Source organism: Ochotona princeps, chromosome 31 (genome assembly GCF_030435755.1).
Source record: "Ochotona princeps isolate mOchPri1 chromosome 31, mOchPri1.hap1, whole genome shotgun sequence".
Classification (NCBI taxonomy): domain Eukaryota; kingdom Metazoa; phylum Chordata; class Mammalia; order Lagomorpha; family Ochotonidae; genus Ochotona; species Ochotona princeps.
Window position 1 is genome coordinate 9,634,264 of NC_080862.1, and position 22,472 is coordinate 9,656,735.

The 22,472-nt window shown below is 43.0% G+C and overlaps 1 long non-coding RNA gene across 1 annotated transcript in view; it reads right to left on the reverse strand.

Moving 5' to 3' along the window:
* Positions 1-22,472, reverse strand: part of LOC131478372 (uncharacterized) — an 89,915-nt gene that overhangs the window by 21,606 nt on the left and 45,837 nt on the right. The window contains exon 2 of the long non-coding RNA XR_009244436.1: positions 6,530-6,874. This is a non-coding gene — a long non-coding RNA (uncharacterized LOC131478372). The remainder of the gene's footprint in view (positions 1-6,529; positions 6,875-22,472) is intronic.

Here is a 22,472-nt window from a genome sequence, read left to right on the forward strand (position 1 = left end):
ATCAAAGCTTTCCTGTGCACTGCCAGTGTAAACAGGAAAATGTGTTAAGAATGAATTTTATGTAGGGAGCAAGTGTTGTGGATTAATGGGTAAAGCCACCATCTGACGCCAGCATTTCATGTAAGTGGGTGCTAGTTTGTGTCCCATATGCTTCACGCCCAATCCAGCTACCTCCTAATATGCTGGGAAAGAGATAGGTGATGGCCCAAGTGCATGGGCCCCTAAGACCCATTTGGAGACCCAGATGAAGCTTCTGGCTCTTGGTTTCAGCCTGGCCCATTTATGGTTATTACAACCATTTGGAGAATGAACGGGCAGGTGGAAAATAACTCTGTCTTTCCCTCTCTCTGGTGTAACGCTGACTACCAAATAAATAAACAAACCCTTAAAATAAAAATGAAATCATTTGCAGTTAATTGAAAGAACTCTGAAAATGTCTGAACAAAGCATAGATTTTCTACGTACTGAATTTTCATAGAAAAATCCTTGCAGATTTTCATAGAAAAATCTAGTCCCTGGGCTCACTGATGTATAGGAAAATGCTTCCAATGCCAGTTGTTTTGAAAGCACATACATTGAAATAAAATGGTTTTTTCTTGCAGTGATCATTGATAAAACAGAAACAAAAGATTAAACTTTAGTTCGGCAAGGCAGATTCTGTCCAGAGTTTGGCTAAGTTGGTCCAAGAGAGCAGTGCTCTAATATTCAGTCTTACCAAAGATAGAACCTAAAATCGATAAAAGAACGTAAGTTATTGACGATTGATAGCCTCTAAATTATAGTTTTTCTCTAAGGGAATGTTAACAGGCACGGTACAGGTTCAGTTTATTCTTACGAGGAAAGGCCTGGAGTATTGATGACATATACCAAGAATGAATACATCATAGCCAAGAAGACAAATCTAGCACATTTACCTGTTTTGCAGAGTCCATAAGGTAAGAATTTTTTAGAACGTCTTTTTGAGCCTGACATGATCACTCGATGGCTAAGTCCTCCCCTTGCAAGTGCACCAGGATCATGTCCTGGCTGCTCCACTTCCCATGCAGGTCCCTGCTTGTGGCAGCAGAGGATGGTCCAAAGCCTTGGGACTCTGCGCCAGTGTGGGAGACTCAGAGGCAGCTCCTGGTTCCTGGTTTCAGATCAGCTCTGCTCTGGCCATTGTGGTCATTTGGTGAATGAAGCAGCTATAAGATCTTTGTCTCTCCTTCTCTCTGATGTACCTTCCCAATAAAAATAAACATTTTTAAAGAAAAACTCAGGAATTATGTTAAAAATCAAAAAAGGTTTGTAACATGTACAAATTATATGAAATTTAAATTTCAGTGTTTGCAAACTTTGTAAAAGAAAAGTTTAGTGGAAACAGCCACATTCACAGTTTTCTATGAATTCTTTCACCACATAACACACAGCCCAATAACTGCAACAGAGTATGGCTTGCAAAGTAGTACTTACTGAGAGACCCCCTTTACAGAAAACATTTGTCAACATAAGGAATACATGCCTGATCAACAAAGGACCTTTCAGTTCTTAGAATTAGACAACCAAATGACAGGATTTCCTAGTGAGCATTAGTCTGAAATTCCTGGACCCAAAATAATTTAGAGAAGCTTCCAGAATTTTCTTCACGAAGTCTCATTGAATATTTTAACATTCAAAGATATGTTTTACCCCTACTCTATAGATGAGAAGACTGACCAAAGATGTAAGTGGTCATAAGACACACACGACTTCCAGGTAAACATGCTACAACCAAGCAGCGCTGCAGACTTTCTCATTGTTACTGAAGTAAATGGAAAACAGAAGGAAATCCAAAAACTTGACCCAAAGGGGAAAGGCTGAGTTTCAAAACTTGGATGCTAACCACGGGAAAAGCAGAAGCAGCATGTAGAAAAAGTAGGTCAGCAATGACTCTCATTAATTTCCCCACAATTTGCAAACAAGATTGGGAAATGGGTGTGCGGTCCCGGAACCAGCCAAAGACAGAATTGGCAAAGACGGCAAGGGTTGTTGCTTTCCATGGCCCTGTGCAGAGTTGCAATCATGAATGAAAACCTTTGGAATGGGAGATTTCCATTGGCAGGGCAGAGCCAGCTTTTTCGTGCCCCTCATCTGAGGTGCCACAAAAACCTCAGCAGATACAGCAGAACCTAGCCTTCTGCCCAGCCTAGCTGAATTCCTCCCCTCAAAGTGGTACTCCAAGTTTGCAGAAAAAAGTAGGTGGAAAGTAGCACTTGGTGCCTGAAATGGGTTACAGTGAAAGTAGATGACCTAGTTCCAGGGACGGTGGAAACAATGACAATTCAAATTGCTGATGAGAAGGAAAATGCAGCAGATAAAGAAGTTAAGGCAGTTAATAGGAAAGACAGATGAAGACAGCAATGAAAGCGATTCTGTACAAAAGTTATTGTGCTCTTGGACAAACTAGTGGGATAGACTACTCAGAAACATAACAGAAAATCTCCTTTACTGTAAATGATGAATTGCTTAAATGCACTCAGACTGAGGTCTATGGTGTGATCCAGTGGTTAAGATGCCAGTGGGGAAAGCCACATCCCTTATTGCAGTATCTGAATTTGAGTCTCTACTCCATTTCTGATCCAGCTTCCTGCTAATGCATACCCCGGGAGGCAGTGGTGATGGTTGCAGTCCTGGGGTCCCTGACTCCCTGGATTCCAGACTCCTGGATTTGGTTTAGTCTAGCTCTTTGTGCTTTGGGGAAGTGAAACAGTAGATGGAAGAGTTTTTTCTGTCTCTACATCTTTCAAATAAATAAAACTTTTTAAAAAAAATAGGTACTCATGGTGCTTTTGTTATGTGGGAATTTAACATACAAGATTGAAACAGGATTTATATTCTGAGTTACTGGGCTGCCAGTATGAATACACAGACAGAAAAAAATAATGAGACATTTTTTACCAGGAAGAATAATCAAGTTTGCCTTAAATAATTCCTAAGCAACGTTTAATGCTAGAATACCTTATAATATTCTCAGGAAAATTGCATCTCTAAAATACTGTAGAATGTGCTGTGGGTGTGTAAACCCTTCAGGCAGATATTTCCCAAGACTGTCGAGAACTTGGGTCTTGTATGTAGGTTAGTTTTATTACAAAATACGAAACAGGCTCCCTGGGAAACAAGGCAGTCTATTTCGGCTCATGATTTCCACAATCTGTGATCAGGCCACCTCGCTGTTTCAGCATCTGACTGGGATGGTGGTGGCATGGTGGACCACATGGGAAGGGAGGATCTCATGGGATGCCAACAAGGAGAATTATACCCACTGGTCTTGATACAAGCTTTCATAATCAAGAACTCCCTTCCGAAGGTATGGCTCCAACGGCCTAAGCACCTACTTCCTGTGTCACATTTGGGCCCTTTCTGCTCTGAGAACTATTCAATCATGACTTTAGGTTCTAACATCCCACGAGTCCAGAAGTCAAATCTGATTCACACCCTAGCCAACACCCAAGAAACCCTTCTTGGTAAAACTGTTCAACTATGAAATGGTCCTCAGGAACTGGAAATGTCATGGTGAAAGTGCTAACAGTAATTAACGAAATCTTTCAAATACTCAATTGAAACTGAACAACCAGGAAAATTGTAATTGTAGCCCCATGTCCAAGGGCTATGATTCAGGGAAAAGCTGAAACCTGAGAGCCATGAAGGCAGAAAATGAGTACAAAGAGGAGTAGCAGCAAAGGTAAGAATTCATACTGCCTGCTTTTTTTCTAAAAGCGAGTAGATCTCGTACTATCTAAAGTTAAAAGTGTATTTTTAAAAGGTTACTAATTCCTGATTTTTCATAATGTATTTCCTTCACCCTAGAAGAATATTTTAGAAAATACTTCATATGTTAAAAAAAGATTATTTAAAGTTTACCAAGCTTTTCCCTTTCTCTTCAGCTTCTGTTTTAACTCAAATACAAATTTTAAAATATTATTCATAGTGCAATTTTATGCATGAATACAAGCAAAATTAAACACAACATTGTATAACAAACTCTATAGTTAAATCCTAGGGTACAGTCTTTATTTCTAACTATCCAAGTTGTTCATCTCTTGGCATGCATAGACATTTGTCACTATGTAAACCAAATATCACATTTTCATTATTTTGAGTTATGAGACTTTGGGTTATTTGTGGCTTTTTTTCTGATGTTTTATTAAAGATATTTTTTAATTTGTATGAATTGTTTAGTCACTTTTGAAATTTCCATACAATAAATTCACTCATTTTGTTAGGAAGTTGTGTTTAGACAAATGCACAGTGATACGACTACCACCAAAAGAAGACAACTTCGTCACCTCACAACCTTTCCTTATCCTGCTCCTTTGTACACAGCCCACCCACTTCCAAACAGTCCAACTAACCATTCATTTTCTCCTATCATTTTACCTTCTTTAGAATTTCACAGGTAGAAAACGAAATAATATAGTGTACAGTCCTTTAATGATATTTTCCACATAAGGTGAATTTAAATTTGATTTGTGTTTATTTGAGAAGGAGAGAGAAGGAAAGAAATACTCCCGCCCATTGGTTCCCTCCCCAGACATCCACTGTGGCTGGTGGCTGAGGTCTCCAGGAATTGAGCTGGGAATGCAGCCCAGGTCTCTCCCATGTGTAACAGGGTCTGAGCCATCATCACTGTCTCCCAGGGTCTCCATACACAGGGCACTGGAGTCAGAGCCAGAGGCGGGAGTTGAACACGGGTAATACCAGGTGTGATGAAGGTGTCTTAACCACCAGGCTTTTCATTTTGGCTTCTTTCACTTAGCATAATCCATCTAAAATGCATTCATGTTACGTGTATTGTAGTTTGTTCATGATGCTCCACAGGCTGTCAGCACATTCAACAATTCAACGATACTTGAGTTGTTCCCATTTTTGTGATTACAAAGTAAGATATCACAAATACTTACGTGCAGGTTTTATGTGCAAATCTTTAAATGAACACCCTTTGTTATTGGTATTTCAATAAACACTGTTGTTAGTTCACATGTTCAGTGAATGCTTAGTTTTGTAAGAAACTTCGAAGCTGTTTTCCTAAAGGGCTGTACCATTTTGCACTCCCATTAGCAATGCTAAGATTTCCATTCTCTGCCCTCATCATCACTCACTATTGTCAATGTTTGAAAATGCATTTAGTTATACTAATAGGTGGGTAATAATGTTTTAATTTGCATTCCCCAAGTTTCAATTTTTAAAGTGCCATTTTTCAAGAAGAAATTATGGAAATGATTACTTAGATAGAAAACAGAGCACGAAGCTAAATTCAAAGTATTTTTTTTTTAAGTCAAAAGAAGATGACTTCACAGTTTCTGCTTTTGAAACGTGGTGCACAGTCAAGCAAGGGCCACATAGCTTCTTTCCTTTAAGAAACCCGGAATCAGTCCCAGGTTGGCTGCTCTGCATCTACAACACCTTATCTCCTAAGGCCTCACTCCCTAACCAAAAGACAAGACTAGTCTCAGTTTTGGCTAAACCTAAGAATCACCAGGTGAGATACAGATTGGGAAGTTCCCCCCCCCCCCCCCCCGTGCCCATACTATACCTCAAATCAGAAATAAAATTAAATCAGAATCTACAAGAATGGGATCCAAGCATTGCTATTTGAACGTTACCCAAGTGATCCTATGGGCAGCTGATCTCTAATTGTTTCAAAGGCTCACATTCTAGCTTTCTTGGAACTGTTTAAGTCAAGGTCACTCGACTGGCTGTGGCTACTGCTTTACCGAAGATGTCGAGCTCCCAAGGATAATAAGATGTTGAGGAGTTTCCCTTGCCTCTACTCATTGGACATGTATGGCACTCCCTTCCCCTGCCTTCAGTTAACAGTTCAAATAACACAGGGTGTCTCCAGACATTGCCAGACGTTCCCCCAGTGGAAAACCGCTGCTTTTCTGCAGAACACAATAAATCCGATGCAATTCAGAGGGCGCAAAGAGCTTTTGTAACGCGGAGTAACCTTTCTTTCTGTTTTATTCTATCTGCTCTTGTCTCTACCCCACTTTTTCACTAAACCCTCTTTATCTACACTTTAATTTTGAAGCTGAGTGATCAATAACTATCAGAGGGTACCTCTAAACGTACTTGCTTCTCCTTTGAGTGGCGGTGAGATCAAAGCACCCACTTTGACCCCTGCCTGTGGGATGTGGAGAGTGGAGGGAGACAGACATGACTTGGTGTGGAAGAACATTGCAGGGGAAGAGACAAAATAACGCAGGAGAGCCTGGGAGTTGGTAGCCCAAGTGACCAAAGATGCAAGCCACCGACTTAGCAGCTTTCTAGAAACTCAAAAGGATCCCAGCGACATGACGAGTTAATGTCTAGTTCTTTAAAGATTTTGGGAGAGGTACATAGGAATACCTAATCTTCCCTTTGCCTGATCTAACCCTGCTGCCGGTTAAAAACCAGAATACCACAAAGCCTCCTATAACACAACCCCTCACCTACAACTTTCCGGAGCAGCCCGAGATAACTACGGTGCAAGTGCTGCAATAGATTATAGAGTAAGATGCTCAGAGCGTACCATCTGCTCTGCTGGAGGGACTCGGAATCCCAGAAGTCTTCCCCCCAGGGGCCTGTCATGCTGCTTCTGTTAGTATTCTCAAAAAAGAAAGCATCATCATTCGTTCAGTTTTCTTGAGAGAGCTGAACTCTTCTAAAAATAAATCTTGTGAAGTACGCCTGATTACACGCTCTTTCTCATTTACCAGCAGGCACGATTCTCCCCCTTCGGCTTGCTTTCTCCCAGGAACATATTTCAAACTTCTTTCAGAGGGGATTTGCTCTTACGGGTCGGCTCTAGTTTGACATCTCTTTTTGTCTTTTGTCAAAATCAGAGCAGCACTTGCCTTAGAGGAAGAACAGCCACCTAAGTGAGAATAAATAAAAAACAAATTCATCACTTTTTTTTCAACTTAAAAAACATTACCAATGCAACACAGAAGATTTGCAAAGTACTGAAGAGCAGACAAAAGGGAAAACCAAATTCGGTGTACGAAACAGAGACCTCCACGAGTCTGAAATTCCATCCTTCTCATTATCCGCAGCTCTAAGAAGTGTCTCTCTCTCTTTAGATACAAATACAACTTTGTTCTAAAGTTTTGAAAGCGGTTTAGCATAGAGGTTAAAAATGGGGGCTCTGGGATTCAGCAAGCCTAGACTGAGGACTCGTTTGGGCAATGACTTGCAATGATTTATGGAAGTCAGCTTCCATCACTAACGGAACAGAGACAATGCAGAATGGAATTCAGAGTTGCTTTGAGAGAACCACAAAAGATAACACATGCAAATTACTCGGGATCCTGGAGCAGTGGAAGCATTTTTTTATCCCTCCCTCTCTCCAAGAAATTCATTGTGGCATCTTTGGAACATGCAATGGGTTTTTAAAGTTTTCAGCTCTTACCATAGCATTCTGATCTTTGGAGCCCCTCTAATTAATTTCAAAATACACTTAGTTCCGTACAAAGATGCGTAAAAAACAAAGTCATAAAATCTTAAAATACATTGTCCTTCCAACAACTTCATTTCACAGATACATAGAGACTTGGAAAAATAAAGTGCCTTAGCAAAGAAGAAACAGCTGATCTTACAGTCAGGACAACATGTACTTTTTAGTGCTATAAAATGTGACATCGATTTAAAAATGGATGTTAGTTACATATTTGATTTTTGTTAATATGTATGTAGATGTAGTGCAAATAAGGAACAATAAGGTCACACCCAAAGCAGACCAGTTATGCCTAAAAAAGAAAAACGACACTGGGGACAACGCAGTAGTACTTTAGAGACACAGACTGCAGGTATACTCGAGAGAACAAAGCCAATGCAGGCACACAGAGCTGCAATTCATTGACAAGTTGTATTTTTTTATTTAAAGATTTTTTTTTTATTGCAACATCAGATGTACAGAGAGGAGGAGAGACAGAGAGAAAGATCTTCCATCCGATGATTCATTCCCCAAGTGACTGCAACGGCCAGAGCTGAGTTGATCCGAAGTCAGGAGCCAGGAGCCTCCTCCGCATCTCCCACACAGATGCAGGGTCCCAAGGCTTTAAAGTACTCTGGGAGAATTTAGCAGTGCGTGCCTTATCAGGATTGGAGTTAATTTGAGGTGGTTTGTGGCTTCTCCCCGGGCCATGCTCTGTTTACCTGAATTGCCCCCAGGAGCAACTATTCCATCCAGTTGGCCCTCAGCTCATGTCCCACATCTATACAGTCAATGAAGTACAGATTGAAACTTACTGCCTCTGAAGAGATTATATATATTGAAAACATTCTCTTCTAAATATCATTTCTATACTTCATTGTACAGACATGGTATTTTCAACAATACAAAATGGCAACTATTCAATAGCACTTAAAATGTGTTAGGTTTTGCAAATAACCTAGAGATTATTTATAAAGTACCTAAGAGGATGTGCGTTACACACACACACACACACACACGCGCGTGTGTGGCTTGAGAATCTGTGGATTCTGATATCTGTTGGGAACCCTAGAATCAATGCCCATAGATAATTCAGTGTTCACAGCCACCCTGTGGTACATAACTCCTGCAAATCATGAGAGTTAACTATATCACAGGTATTAAAGAAGGGCCAACAGTTGTTAATCACGCTTGTTCCTGGACCAGAGATTGGAACAACACAAGCTCCCCTCTCCCCCACCAACTCCTGGCCTGCAGACTGTCACTTAGCAAAAGTAGAAATGACAGCACAGGCAAAGCCTCCTGGCAGTGTTTCTGACTGAAGCTAAAAGTGGCAACAGAGGTATATATAACCTTTCCTCTGCACGTTATCTAAGGCTTCGCAAAACTTGGTAAACCAGGGCAGTTTATCACAGTTCCTGCAACTCTGAGGTCAGCCAGTGGACGCATGGGAAGTTCCAAATTGTGTTAAAAAATATGTATTTATCAAGTATGATGAAACAAATGAACACATTTGTATTCATATTTAAAGAAACATATTATTTTGCTTAACTAAGAAAATCAAGGGAAGGGACGGTGGTGGTTGCCTTGTTCCGGAAGCTGTGAATTGTACTGTGGAAAGAGGAGGAACCAGAGACACAGCTGTCTAAAACACAGCTGCTCGTGGTCCCAACACACCATCTTCAGAGAGGACCATAACCTCAGCCACAATTCTGTGGGAGACCAGTGCTACTACTGAATTGGTTTCTTCAGAGTTTACAGGCTTCCAGTGCCACAAAGAGGACAAGGGGGGGCTACAAAAACTTCAGGAAAAATTTGAATTAAGATGCTTATTTGGGGATAGACACTGCAGCACAGCCGGTAAAACCACTGTCTGCAATGCCAGCATCCCATATGGACACCGGTTTGAGTCCCAGCTGCTCCACTTGGGACCCAGCTCCCTGCTGATGTGGCCCAGAGGATGGCCCAGGTGTTTGGCTCACTGCACCCACATGGGAAACCCAAAGGGGGGGTCCTGGCTCCTGGCTTACGACTAGCCCAGCTCCAGATGGCTATTGCAGCCATTGGGGGAATGAGCCAGCACTTGAAATAAATAAATCTTTTTTTTAAAGGTGTTTATTTTGGTGCCAAAAAATGAAATACACCTGTGTGGTTTTTCTGTAATTCATATTTTCCATGACCTTATTTTTTTTTTTTGGAGACTCTTCATAAAACGTCTCGGTTATGGTACTCCTGTGGAGCTCCCTGTTGGGATTCCATGGTGGAATGCAGAATAACTTGCCATAGGCATGTGTACCTCCAATATTGCCCTTTCTCGTGTCATTTTTAAGACTTTCCCATTCTGACACTGGAGTTGGTCATGTGACTTGTTTTAGCCAATAGGATGCTAGCAAATGTGATACACAAATGAAACCGAAAAGCGACTGTACAATTTTTTTTCTTCTTTATGTTTTAAAATCAAGTTACAATTCACATACAGTAAAATATACATATCCGAGGCTGGCATTCTATCCCAACTGGCCAAGCTGTCAGCTGTTATGCCAGCATCCTGTGTTGAAGTTCCAATCCTTGCTATCCTTCCTATGTGGCTCACCACTAATATACGTGGGAAGGCAGCGCAAGGTGGCCCAAATCTGCCAGCCATGTGGGAGACTCAGACACAGTTCCTGACCTGGCTCAGACCCAACACCCTGTGGCGTCCAAGGAGAATAAGATCTAAGTTCTCTCTCTTTTTCTCTCTCTCTCCCTTCACACTCTCTGTCAAATAAACAAAATAAATATTTAAAAAAAAAACACATATAATGCATAGATCTAAAATCCCCAGTGTGATAAAGTTTTGACAAGGGAATGTAGGCTGTGTTAATATAACACAAAGCAAGGCCATTTCCATGCCCGAGGATTAGTTAGACCTACATTTCTATTTCATACAGATCAAAGCATAGAGGATGTGCTCATCATGCCCGGCTTGTTTTGCTTAACATAAGGCACTGGAGATCCATTTAAATATAGACACATCGAAATCCATTTATCTCCTTTCATCCAAAGGGTACTTAGGTGGTTTTCCGTTTGAGTCGACATTATACAAAGCTTCTATAAATATTCTCACGAGGTCTTTATTTCTTTTTGGCAAACATCTGAGATTGGAACTGCTGGACCAAAGGGTAATGTTCGTTGGTAACTGTACTCCAAGTTGTTGAACAATTCTCCAAACAATAGTTATGCCACTTTACATTAAAAAATGAGTGTTCCACCGATTCCAACATTATGCCAATTTTTAAAAAAGATTTATTCAATTATTTTATTGGGAAGTCAGATTTACAGGGAGAAGGGGAAACAGAGAGAAAGATCTTCCATGCACTAGTTCACTCCCCAAGTGGCTGCAACGGCTGGAGCTGAGCCGATCTGAAGCCAGGAGCCAGGAGCTAGCTCCTTCCAGGTCTCCTGCATGGGTGCAGTGTCCCAAGGCTTTGGGCCATTCCCTGCTGCCTACAGGCTACAAGCAGGGAGCTGGAAGGGAAGTGGAACAGCCAGGATATGAACTGGTGCCCATATGAGATTTAGTGCATGAAAGGCAAGGACTTTAACAACTAGGATGCCCGTGCCAATATTTTGCCAATGTATTTTCACATGTATTTCTCTCTGATAGAATGAAGCTGAGCATTTTCTCAGGTGCTTTCCAATCATTTCCATGTACATGTTCTTCTGCAGAAACCTGACTATGGCTTGATCATCTTTTACAGAATTGTTTGCCTTTATTGTGGATTTACAGTTCATTACACGTAAGATGTAAGTCCTATCAGATTTCTATACTGCAAATATTTTTTTCCTGGATTTAGCTCGTTTATTCCTTCCTCCCACCCTCCCCAAATAAATGAAGCTTTATTGAAACACAGCTATTAGTTCAATTTTGTTTGTGGCACTTTCTCTGCTTGTTTATTCATTTTTAAATGGTCTTTTTGCCTGGGGCGCTTGGAGCCACATGAAAAGGGGTGGTCAAGGCTTCCTTCCCGCAGCTGCCAGCTATCCCACCTAGGAAACAGTGCCCCAGGCCAAGGAGGAGCCAGAGGGAGGATTGCCATGGCCAAGAGGGCTACTGCTGCCCGTATCCCCTCCACACCAGGACGCTGATCAGCTGTGCCTCCCGGGCTCTAGATCCCACAGAAAGATAACTACCTACTCAGTGAACCAAGGAAAGATTTCAAATAGCAACCCAAAAGGCGAATAGATCCCAGCAACCCCTCAGAATAATGGGGGACACAGACATAAGACGTGAGACGGACCCACTATATGAAGTAGGGAATTCTTTCTAAACCCAGGATAGACAAGGCTTACATCTCTACTCAGCAGAAAGTAGATACAGAAGATTAGATGAATCTGTATCCTTAAGCAACCCTTAAGATTAGGGATTGGTAATCTGAGAGTCAGGAGCTGGAAGTCACACCCCCTCCAGGTAATCCTTTCTGTCTATGGGTCAGATAAATGACGCATTCCCCAGGAAGTACTTTCCAGTCTTGGGACCTGAGGGTGATATTAGGTAACCACTCCCTAACTTTTAGGCACGTAAGAAGCCTTGCAATGGGGAGGGCACTCTCTCTAGCAGGCCAGCAAAACCAGTTCTCCTGTAAACACGCATTGTACTGTCCAAGTCCACATTTAAGATGAGCCCAACGTGTGTGGTTGAGAGATCTTTGGATCATTGGGGTGTGCCATCAGAGAGTGGTTTAACTATTGCAGTTCAAGTTCAGCTTAGCTCCTCTCTCTTCTGGCATATGATCACTGCCATCATACACACCATAACTAGATTCCACCAGATGCCAGACTATCAGCGCCACCAGATAACATAACCTTTGATTCTAAGATGCACACCCAGGTGTTTTACCAAAGGAGCTCATCTAGTGTATTTAGTCAAATAATGATAATAGAAATAAAAAAGGGAGACTAAAATAGAAAACTGGTACTCAGGAATGGAGTCATTACTATTAACCATACCAGAACATGCGTAGTAGCATTTGGAATTGCGTTGCTGGGAAAGTTCAGAACAGTTTGGAGGAGCGGGCTGGAAAAGCTGAGCATGTTACAAGCTGAGTGCTTCAGGCAATTCTGGTACTGTCTTGGGAGATGGTAAAAATGCAGCCATTCACTGGGGCCAGCATTGTGTGACACCGGGTTACAGCCCGTGCGTTGGTATCCCATACAGGTGCTGGTTTCAGTCCCAGCTGTTCAACTTAAAAAAAAAAAAAAAGATTTATTTATTTTTATTGCAAAGTCAGATATACACAGAGGAGGAGAGACAGAGAGGAAGATCTTCTGTCCGACGATTCACTCTCCAAGTGACTGCAATGGCCGGTGCTGCGCTGATCTGAAGCCGGGAGCCAGGAGCTCTTCCGGGTCTCCCACATGGGTGCAGGGTCCCAAGGCTTTGGACTGTCCTTGACTGCTTTCCCAGGCCACAAGCAGGGAGCTGGATGGGAAGCGGGGCCACTGGGATTAGAACTGGCACCCATATGGGATCCCAGGGCGCGTTTAAGGCGAGGGCTTTAGCCGATAGGCCATGGCGCCAGGTCCCCAGCTCTTCAACTTTTAATCCTGCTCCTGGCCAATGTGTCTCAGAAAACAATTGAAAAAACCCAAGGTTTTGAATTCCTTCACTAATATGGGAATGCTGGAAGAAGCTCCTGGCTCCTAGCTTTGGCAGACAGTGGAGGAATGAACTACCTCTCTCACTATTTGTTAGAATCTCCTAGACCACTGGGGGGGGGGGTTACAAATGGTCAATTCCAAAAACCTGGTAAAGCTGAACAACTAGATAACCCTACACCCTGATGTTATGTCACCTTGAGGCATTCCACCAGCCTAGCATCAGCTTTTACAAGTGCCTCTCCCAGGTCATATCAGATCCCAGAGTGACACAGGGTAAACCAGTGGCTTCCGCTAAAAGCTGCCAATGGAGCTTTCTGCGAGTGTGAGTCCACTTTATTGTGGGCGATGTGGTATTCTGTTCATCTGCATGACCATCCCTGACAGGCAACCCTCAAAAGCAATTGCTACCTGCTCCTCAGGTGGGATGAGATCTCATCTCAAACCTTCCTGGGTTGTCTGACAGAGGAGATCTCGAAGCAGTGAGGGGGCCAGGTAAATGAGTGCCTGCTGTTAAGAAGTTTTACACTGAGCATCAGAGCAGACGAAAGCAGAACACAGAGAGATACAGCCAGGAAGAAGGTAGCTGTGTGGTGATCAGCAGGACAAAAACAGTGACGCCATCTGGAAGAACTGGCACACTGCCTCGGCTCATCAAGGGCTCACCAGAGGCACAGAAATGCACGTTTGTTTTCAAAGATCTTTCAGTCCTTCCACAAATGCCCTCTGGCCTCACCCCCCTGTTGGCATTGCCCATGTGGCTAGTTTGGGAGATATGCAGGAAACTCGAGTTAGGAGATCACGGAAGCTTCCACAGAAACTGGCCTTGGCACTCCCAAATTCCCAGGAAGGAGGAGCTGGATTTATCACTTGTGGTGTTTGATAATAAAGACAAGGCTATAGAGGAAAGGGCATTCCAGTGTGGGAAACGGCAGAGATGGCATGCAGGCAATAAACTCGTATCATAGTATCTGTTCTAGCTAGTGCCCTGAGACCTTAGAGGGTCCCACCATGGCTGTAAAACCCAAGAAGGAATGTTCTGTGTGGGGAGTTGGAACCTTAGCGCAATGCATGTCCCCACCTGCAAAACCTACCTGGCTCCCACTCTCAGTGTTACAGAAAAAAAGGAGGGTGATGGGGAGGGCACTAGAAATGGATCACTCTTACCTGTGAGAGGAAGCGAGTTCTCCCAGCTCCTTCATGTCTTCGTCTGGGGACTCAGGTGGCCCCCTCAATCCCTAGACATCACACTCCTGGAGCCTTGGCTGATGTTGAGTGTTGCAGGTGAGAACACTACTTTCCTAACGGATACAAGAGCCATTTATTCTATCCTGAATTGCCACACTGGGCTTCTAACCTCCAAGGGCTGTATCGTTACAGGAGTTGATGGCAAGCCTCACTCCTGAAAGTGTGCTTTGGCTCAACTGCCAGATAATAAGTGTCCTCATCTCCCACCAGGTTTTTGTTTGTTTGTTTTGTTTTGTTTGTTTTGTTAATGCCAGCATATGGAATTCCTCTATTGAGCAGGGACTTGCTATCCTTCCTATGTCTTGATTCTTCACCAGTACACCCACAATTATTCTGCTTATCCCTGTGAACCAAAGGAGGACCTCAAAAAGATCTCCAAGAAGCAGAAAGATAAGTATTAAGGATGTTATACTACCCATCAAATTTTGCATACGCCTTTCTCCTGTTTCTCTTGGGGAAACTACTGTTGACAGGAACCCCCAACCACATCCCAGTAAACTTTTCCACCAGGATGGGAGGAAATCTGATTATATGAAGTTAAAGCCATGAAGTTGCCTTACAGAATCTTTCTACTGCCCTGGGTGATGCAACCCAGCTGGCTGACCAGGAATTACAACTACATAACTTAGATTTCTTAGCTGAAGTAGCCACAACCAACCAGCTAGCTCTAGGTTTGTCTACTGGAAGAAGTGGGAACACGTGCAATAGCAAATAAAACCTGCTGCACTTTCACTAATAACAGTTGTCAAGCACAAAAGTATATCAAAAGGATATGTGATCAATCCAAGTAGCCCTATGATTTTGGTAAGTGGATCCCTCAGCCTCTTCCATCTAGGAAGCAGTAAAAAATGCTCTCCTTTCTCTGATTCCTTCTTTTTGGCCCAAGCATAGTCGCCCTGATTGTTAAAACTATATCTTCCAGAATTCAGTAGATCCATGCAAAATTTATGATCATGTAGGGATTCCAACCATTGCCAATGACTGTTGAAAAGCCACAAGCTTCTCATGGCCCGGCGTGATGGCTCAACGGCTAAATCCTCACCTTGCAAGAGCCAGGATCCCGTATGGGCACTGGCTCATGTCCCAGCTGCTCCACTTCCCATTCAGCTTCCTGATTCTAGTCTGGGAAAGCAGTCAAGGACAGCCCAAAGCCTTGGAAACACTGCAGCCACGTGGGAGACCCGGAAGAAGCTCCTGGCTCCTGGCTTTGGATCGACTCAGCTCTGGCCATTGTGGCCATTTGGGGAGTGAACCGATTGATAGATCTTTCTGTCTGTCTGTCTCTTCTTCAATCTGATCTGCCTTCGTAATAAAAATAAATAACTTCTTTAAAAACCACAAGCTTCTCAACCAAAATCTCTAGATCACCAGCCCAACCATGCCTCCCTTGAATCTTCAATGGTCCTGACCAGAGTCCCACCATTTGTCCTATGAAAGAATGACCTGAGGTGACATGGGGACAATTCTTCCTGCAGAGGTTGCCTGCAGACACCACTGAGTATAGTACTGTCCACTTGCCTCTCAATAACTCATGTTTTCCTGTTCAAATCAATTGTATTCCTATATACGGGAAGACAGGAACATATACTAGAAGTCTCCCCCAGCCCAAGCAAGGATCCTGGTCTCAACAATAGTTCACCCCCTGCAACAGGGTCTGTCTGGGCCCTCACATTGTCTGACCTGTCCTAAGAAATGAAGATGGAGCCCTTCAGGTTTCCATGCTCTACTGCTCTATACTCACCTGGCTGCTCTCTGAGGCCACACACCAATGTCACTGACTTGCCAGTGCTTGTATGACACCTTCCCCAAGGGATATCTCACATTGCTGGACCCTCTGCCCTCCTGGGGTCTCCCACGGCTTCATTAGACGCTCCACCCAGGTTTCAACCCTGTCATACAACTCTGCCTTTCATTTGAAGTTATGGAGTCCACCATGACCCCATAACTTTTGCATTGAACATACCTGCAAAATGAGTATTGCCTGGTTGCCTACACCCAGGTCTTCCTCAAGCACTAACTGCACATGGATCCCCCTGAACCACGGCTGCTGCCTTTGAGTCCTCTGCCAACTGAACACAGGGAAATTAATGGCAAGGCAGTCTTCGACAGTTCTGGTAAAATGTCCTGGACTTTCACAAAATTATTCTGCTCTGTTAAGACTCTGAGCCTAGGACAGACAGGAGGGGAAGCCTTGAGTATTCCTCAAATGCCTTCGGAGTCTTTCTCTCATCATCTTGCCTGTTAGTATACACAACCCTTACTTGTCTTAATCTCTTGAAAAAGCAGTTTCTCTACAATACTCTCCTGTCCTATCACTCCTTCTCTGTCCACAGAGCAAATGTCCTACATCTTTCCACTTTGCTCTCTTTTGCTGCCTAATTCTTACAGTAAGAGGTCAATAGCATGATACTGCAGCCCAGCGAGTTAAGAAGTCACCTGAAAGAATCCTCACTGCCTTCGAGACCTCATCAATGTGATGTTACCAGCCACATCTGTATCAACATTTCGGTCTTCTAAGCTCTCACCAGCATCACCTGTTATGTTCTGCTTACAACATTCTAGTCTTTCTCTATTGTACTCCTCCAAATTTTTCTTCTAAACCAATTCCTAAGGCTCCTCCACATTCTAAGGTACAGTTATAATAATGGTCCTGCTCCTTGCCATTACTTTTCTACATCAGTCAACTTTTGGTTGCCACAAGACAACACTTATCAAGGATCGTGTCAGCTCCGGGTTTTGTAGGCACCCCAGAAGTTCAGCATCTGAAGATGGCAGGGCAGACAGTCCCAAGCAAAGGCAGAGCATTACAGCACAAGAGGAAATATGTCTGCCCACATCTCCCCTTAGAAAACCACCATGTTTCAGCAACAGAAGCTCCAACCACCCTAGCAAGACAATCCAACCTAATTATTCCCCCAAGGCCAGTTCTGTCAACATCACAATTGGATTAAGTTTCCACTCTGTTCATACTATTTATATGTCATCCTAAGGGAATAAGCCTGTAAGACATGTCCCTTTGGGGGACATCTAAAGTAATAGCCTAAACCACACTTACACCTTTTGCCTTGTAACTTTGGAATGTTCTCTCACACCACTCCAGAGTTGGTCATGTGACTTGACTTGGTAATGAGATGACAACAAATGTGACATAAGCAAATGACTCCTCTTGTGCCTTGCTGACCTAAGTCACCTTAGTAATCTTAATCACCCCAACTAAGATATAACAGAGCTTTCAACAGCAACTAACCCCTAGAAACATCATCAAACCCAGACAAGGACAAGTGGATCCAGTCTGGAACGGCAGCATCCCATGGCAGGGTGGACTAAGTGAATATTTATTGCTGTCTTAAACCGCTGACGCTGTGTGATAGTTAATGCAAATGTATTGTGGCAGTAGAACAAGCGTAAAAATTCTTTCAGAAAGATACAGAAATATGAATGGGCTCTGCAGTGCAGCAGAGTGCCACCACTTGGAGGGCCCCTGTTTCCATATCGAAGTGTCTGGTTTGGGTCCTGGCTCCTCCGCCCTTTGGGTTCAGCTTCCCAGACTCGAAACTCCTAGAGAGGGAAGGGACCATGTCTTATTTATTTTATAACCTAAGTACCATGCACGGACCCCAGGGCAAAGTAGGTACACAGCAGATGTTGGGTGATTTACTGAAAAGCAAAGAGATGGCATGGGAAACTGTTTTGTCAACAGCAATGCTTACAAGGAAGTGCACACACACACACACACGTCATCATCACTAAACCTCTGTCTTGCTAAATAAACATTGTAGAAGTCATTGGTTTGCACTATACCCTTGTTTGAGGCTCCAACAGAACAAGCTAAAAACCAAAATGGAGTCACTTATACTACCGTTCCATAACACTAAGCTGAAATTAAGCTGTTTAGTATGACCTGATAAGTTAGGATAGACATAACAACCCAGTTTCCCAAATAAGCCAATTTCAAATGGTGTGGTACTAAAGTTCTCTTTGCTTTAATCCTCACACACACACAAAAATAACCTAGAATAACTTGATATTGGCTAATCCTCCACCTATTTTTCTGTCTTTCTGAGACACTTCACAACTTTGAAGTGATAGAACTGCCTTCATAGTTTTTGTTTCTGGGTTTTTTTTTCACCCTGTTTATGTAAAACCAATCTCTTTGGCTCAGCCCTAGGAACACTGTTCTGTGGATGAAGCATTGCCCAATTCTACAGTTGAAAATAAAGCCCATTAAAGTCTTTGAACTGTCATAATTTGGTCCTGAGTCTGATTAGCTTTTACAATAACCGACAGATGCCCTAGGCCTCTGGCCTTATTTCAGGAACAACTACAAGTAGACCACCACAGATCAGAAGTCAAGATCCCTGGGCTAGAATTAGCTGGAAAATGCTTAGACTGTGTCAGAAACTCTCTCTAGGCAGCACAGCCATCAACTGTATTCCCAGACAACACAAGGACATTACATAGTCTAAAGAGACCCCTCTCAGGGTCCTTCATGAGGCTACCTTCTTATCATGAGATGAAAGTGGTTATTTAGCAAATGGGAGTTCATCAGACTAAGAAGCTTCTGTACAGCAAAGGAGTGATCAACAAGGAGGCTGCCAACAGAATGGGGGAAAACCTTTGCACAGTACACAACAGATAGGGGACTAATCCAGGATAGACAAAGAGCTTCAGGAATTCGACAACAGCTAAGCAAACCACCCTGTTAAGAAATGGTGAAGGAAATAAGCAGATATTTTTCAAAAGAACAAATTCAAATCACTAATAGACATATAAAAAAGTGCTCAGGCTTCCTAGCTATTAGGAAAACGCAAATAAAAACCCCACTGAGGTTCCATCTAACTCCAGGAAGGTTGGCTTACATTCAGAAATAGCTAACAACATCTGCTGGCATGACCAAACTGTATTTACTTTGCTTGTTGCTTTGTGTTCCCATACAGTCGTGGGCCGTTATGTAACCCCACTACATGTAACCAGTAAACAGTCCATATCATACCCAACTTATAAAGTGAATGACTCCTGAATTTAGGGCTTCTCTGTTCAAAGAGTCCACAAGATCACGCACTTGAACGTCCCCTCTAAAATAAATATTCCAGATGCCCCCCAACTTTTCCATTCCTACGTTGTTGTGGACCGGTAACAAGCAGCTCACCAACCAGGACCAGTCTGAGGAGATGTTGTTATGAAGAATCTAAGTCAAATAATTGGGTCGGGCATAATGGACAGGAAAATAGAGACAATTCTGTAGCATGGACCTTTAGAACCCTCAGTTCAATAGGACTGTACAAACGCTTGCTTTTCCCTCACTTTGAGTCCCGGTAGGATGACACAAGAAATGTAAACGCAAAAAATCATTTTACAGCAAACATGGAAAGCCAAAGTGAGTGCTATCAGACTCCCAGAAGTTGTAAACAATTCTAAAATGCATCATTTATGAATAAAGCAACCTACTGAGCCCACAGGACAGAAGAAAGGATACCCCCCCCCACACACACCTCCTCAAATGAACTTCCTTAAAGAACTTAGAATACTTCAAGATCAGAGGCGACAAAACACAGGGGAAAGAGTGGGCTTAGAGCTATCTGCTTGATAATTTCAGAGTGGAGTAATGAGTACTCATCTGTTCTTCCTAATGAAAATTTCACTTTTCTTCTGCTCCCCAAGACAGAGCAGGTGCCTTTCAGGGTACCAACACTCCCAGCTCCGAGGCTGGGACTCTGGTCGAAGCGGGGTCTCATGTCCCCTTACAGGTGGTCTGTTCAGGCACCTGCAGTGACTCATGACTAGCAAATAGATAAGAAGGTATTTTCTGGATGGAAATGAGAGCGTGCACAGCCTCCAAACCCAAAAATACTAATAAGTTAGTAAAAATACTAACGGCTGTCACGTTGTCATTCAAATAAATATATTTTTAGAAAGAAATCAAACCCATGGGCCGGTGTTGTACAGTAGGGAAAAGCTGCTGCCCCCCAATGCTTGCATCCCAGATGGGCACCAGTGGGACCCATCTGCTTCACTTCCGATCCAGCTCGCTGCTTATGTGGAAAAGCAGCAGAACATGGAGCAAGTGCTTGGGCCCCTGCTACCCGAGTGGGAGACCTGCAAGAAGTTCCTGGCTCTGCCTTCAGCCTGGCCCCGCCCTGACTGTGGACTTGCAGGGAGTTAGTCAACCAAAGAAAGATCTCTGTCTCTCTCTCTCCATCTTTTTCTCTTTGTAACTAACTCTGCCTTTCATATCTATCAATTGACAAAATTTTTTAAAAATGTTAAATCCAGAGCCCGGCGCAGTAGCCTAGCAGCTAAAGTTCTCACCTTGCACACACCTGGATCCCCTATGGGCACCGGTTCTAATCCTGGCACCTTCCCATCCAGCGACCTGGGAAGACAGTCAAGGATGGCCCAAAACCTTGGGACCCTGCACTCACATGGGAGACCTGGAAGAGGCTCCTGGCTCCTGGCTTCGGGTTGGCTCAGCTCTGGCTGTTGCAGCTGCTTGGGGAGTGAATCAATGGATGGAAGATCTTCCTCTCTGTCTCTCCTCCTCTCTATATCTGACTTTCTAATAAAAATAAATCTTAAAAAAAATTAAATCCAGCTATAATGTTTACAAGAGTTAAAACTCATATAAAATGACACAAATGTTGGAAGCAAGGGACAAAAATAAACACAAGCAGATGACAGTAAAAGAAGAAAAGTGGAGAAATTGAGAGTGAGCAGAATGCAAGGGGGAAAAAAAAATCCTTAAATGAGAAAAGGAGGAGGCCTCACATTGATAGTCTTATCTACCAATAAATTAAAATATTTACACAAGTTTATGGACTGTTTGGTATGGAATTAAAATACATAAATCCCAAACCACTGGCAACATATAAGCAAGATGATTATGTAACAAAGTGGTCATTGCTAAAGATTTATTTATCTATTTGTTTCGAATGTCCAGGGGCTGCTGCAGCACAGTATATTAAACCACCCCCTGCAGCACTGGCAATTCATATGAGTGCTGGTTCAAGTCCCCATAGCTCCACTTTTGATCAGATTTTTTGCTAGTGTGCGTGGGAAAGCAGTGAAGGATGGCCCCGTTGTTTTGGCTCCTGAACCCACTTGAGGAGACCCAGCAGAAGTTCTAGGATCCTGACTTTGGCCTGGCCCAGTCCTCTAACTGTTAAAGTCATTTGGAGAGTGAACCAGTAGATGGAAAAACTTGATTTCTCTCTGTCTCTCTGTAACTTTGGCTTTCAAATAAATCAAGAAAATTGCTGCAGAGAGATAGCATGAGATAGAAAGAGATAGGCAGAGATACTGCGTCCCCAGGTCACTTCCCAGATGGTCTCAAGAGCCAGGGTTGGGCCAGGCCAAAGTCAGGTGCCAGGCGTGTCATCCAGGTATGCCCTGTGGACAGCGGGGACCCGGGCACTTTGGCCATCTTCCTCTGCTTTCCCAGACGCATTAGCAGAGAACTGGATAGGAAGTGGAATAGCCAGGACTTGAACTGGCACCCATATGATTTGCCAGCGAGTTGGAAGTGGTGTCTTTACCTGCTAAAGCCATAATACCTGTCCCTAAAATTGTTTTCCTATGGAAAATTAAAATCATATAAAAATGGAGAAAGAGGAATCATTAGTTCTCTATGCTTGCCATGCAGTTTAAGCAGCTCTTACTATTTCAGCTTTTCATCTAATCCCGATTCAGTCCTCTGACTACTCAAACCCTAGACATTATGTCACCTGTAAACACTTTAGAACGCATGTTACCTAGCAACGCTTTTTTCATAGCCATGGTAACCTTACCACACTTTACATGATCAACAAGCATTGTAAAATAAGCATTTAACAGCTAATGCTTAGTTCATACCACATCTTGTGAATAGTTTCAAAGACATATTTCCGCCTTTGATGACTTAATCAACTCACTTCTTATTATGTTGTTTCTTAAGCTGTTTTGCTCTTCTTTAAAAAAAAAATGCTTGTTTATTTGAAAGACAAAGCTTCAGAGAGAGAAGAAAAAACAGACACAGAAAGATCTTTTGTCTGCTGGTTCACTCCTTAAGTGGCCACAACACGTAGAGCTGTGCTGGTCCAAAGCCAGTGGCCTCCTCCTCTGGGCTTTTTTCATGGGTACAGTGGTCCAAAGACCTGGGCCATTCTCTGCTGCATTCCCA